General features: G+C 37.7%; 1 long non-coding RNA gene across 1 annotated transcript; it reads right to left on the bottom strand.

Moving 5' to 3' along the window:
• Positions 235-2,485, bottom strand: LOC109950036. Its single transcript, XR_002272379.1, has 5 exons — positions 2,324-2,485; positions 1,762-1,847; positions 1,295-1,477; positions 936-1,162; positions 235-800 (listed from the first exon to the last, which is right to left on the bottom strand). It is a non-coding gene; the product is annotated as an uncharacterized LOC109950036 (long non-coding RNA).

Below are 2,726 nucleotides of genomic sequence, written 5' to 3'. Positions count from 1 at the left end.
GAAAAGGAACCATTTTGCAGTCTAGGTAAACTAAGTTTAATTCTTCAAAAAATGACCCTCACATTTTTCCTCTCAACCTGATTTGATGTCCCCAGTATGTCAATATGAAATAGAAATAACAATCGCTATGCGACGAAGATCTATTTCCAGATCAGAAAGCAAAATTTCCTTGAGGCCATTGACAAGTGAGAACATTTTTTTAAAGCTTCTTATAATCTATAAATAAACAATATTAAAAAATACCATGTTCTGCATGTTTTTGCTTCATTATTGACAGCAATTGTTGGTACTAAGCAATGAATCCCATCCTTTATTTACAATTAAGAATCATACAAGACATCAACTATACATTCAAAACCATATAGAAAAGACGAAATTTTTGACGATCATTCTTGTTCAGCGATCAACACATGACCTCTATCAAATACAAGGGCATTATCAATTCTCACAAAAACAAGGACATTCTTCATGCTGTTCTCTGAGTTGTAAGTGACATTTTGCAGGACATTCATTGGAGAAGTGCGGCAGAGAAGGATTCGATCAACTGATATGTCGTATGGCACATTGGAATCATGATCCACTGGGGAAACAACAGGCGACTGCTGGAAATGATTACTGTTCAGATGATCATTTCCTTCATTCTCATTGCCTGGAAAGGGCTGTGGTTGTATTTCAGTGCTCATGTCATTTATGTTGACAGGGAAGCTTGTATTGCAGCCAACACCAAGCAGGGTGTCTTGCTCCAGTGAAATGTTGCATTGGGCTGTGATATAATCAATCAATTGTTGGTCACCAGAGACCTGTGAATTTGACAGTTACCAAAAAAAAAGAAAAGAAAAAAAAACTATTTGTGAGAGATGTGACCAAAATAAAATTTCAAATCTAACATAAGAAATTAAAGCAAGGTTTGAGTGAAGCATCATAAAATATCATACATCTTTGTAGACAAACAGCTCAATCAACCCTCTGCACTTGGAACCAAAACTCTGGTCCCACCTCTTTCCAGCAAAATGTAAGTAATTATATGTTCAGAAAAGGACTTTCTTTTGGAACTAGCTAGGAAAAATGGGAACTTGAGCTCACTGCCATGGCACTTGAATCTCTGTTAGAAGAGGAGTTCAACCAAATGGGCTGGTTTGATATTAATGGATGTGCATAAATCCTGCTCATGAGCACCCATGGTTAATGATATAAAAACACTAATTAATTTCTTTTGTCAAGATATGTATGGTAGCTGGTAATTATGATTGAATGAGTAAACAAAAATGCGAAAATGAAAAGGATATATAGGTACCCATAGTCTAAGGACAGAGAAGAAGGAAGCTGGGCAAGAAGATCACAGGAATTTGTTCTTGAGCGCTGCATTGTATCTCTGCATGGAAGGACTGGATAAACTGGAAAAATAAGTTCATTTCCTCCATTAGTCTGAGTGTTCTCATCAGCCCCAGAAAAACAACAATCCATCAACTCAATAAACCTAAAAAATAATAAAATAAAATAAAAATTAGTCACAAAAAGAAACATGAATTAGTAACTGTTAATTAAAAGGTTCCTCTTAACCTTTGGTCTTCACTCAATTTCCAAATAACACAATAATCCTAGCCTTTCAAACCCACAAGGGGCCTAAGCCTCTCAGTCAGATTTTGCATAATGATGGCATATCTACAGAGAATTTATTCAATAATGGATATTTCTTTAAAGAACAATCTATCGAATCTCATAATATGCAGAGATAATAATAATCCAAAAGCCACAAGAGACCTCAGTTTCTGAAATTTTTGTTACAATAATTCCTCAAAAGCTCCTTCACCCAGCCAGTCATGGCCAAAACCAAAAGTTCCAGCCATCTGTATAAGCAGAAACCAAAAGGCATAAAAGTAAGACAATTTGTAACAGTTATAAGTGAAAACAATAACCGATTACAGCTGGCCAACGTGCTAATCTAATGATTCTAGAGTAAAAAGTAGAACCCAACCACTTAATTAAACTACCCTCATGCAAAACAAGAAGAAAAACAGATTCGGATCAAACACTTTCCTCAAATTACACCAACCAGTAGTGACACAGAAAAACAACAGATTATAATGCAACTGCAAGCCCATTCCCAGATCTTTAATATTGACTGATATGAAATCCACAATAACTGAGTCAAAATGGTGCTCCTTAACGATATGGCATGAAAATTAGAAAATACTATCAAGTAAATGAGCCAAGTTTCGACCCCGCATTCATAACATTGTAGCAAATTCACAATCAGACCATTCAAACCAACAGGAAGAGAAACTGAACAGAAAATAATTCCAATTATGGTAGCAAAACTCACAAGACAGAAAATAATCCCCAAGTCAGCAAATTTTGTATTTAGGGTTCCCATGACTTGTGCTTGCTTCGGCTTCCAAATCTCAATCTCAAGCTCAAATTTGCAGGTAAACATTTTCAATTTCGGGTTGCAGACTTTCAGTCAATCGCAGTGTTCAAACAATGGGGCTAGGCGGGCGCTAGGCGGCTAGGCGGGCGCTAGGCGGCTAGGCGGGCGCTAGGCGGCTGGGCGGGCCTCCTAGGTGGGTTGGGTCATTTTCCGGTGCCGAACAAGGAGGACGAAGCAGCCGAAACTTTACTGCGTCTGCAAGCTCCGTCCTATGCGAGTGCAACCAACTAGCTGTTGTTCTACTGGTAGTTCTATCCACATAATACTCGACCAAAAGGAAGATAAACTTGAAACGTAC

The sequence above is a fragment of the Prunus persica genome, chromosome G1 (genome assembly GCF_000346465.2).
Source record: "Prunus persica cultivar Lovell chromosome G1, Prunus_persica_NCBIv2, whole genome shotgun sequence".
NCBI lineage: Eukaryota > Viridiplantae > Streptophyta > Magnoliopsida > Rosales > Rosaceae > Prunus > Prunus persica.
This window is presented reverse-complemented; position numbering and strand designations above follow the sequence as displayed.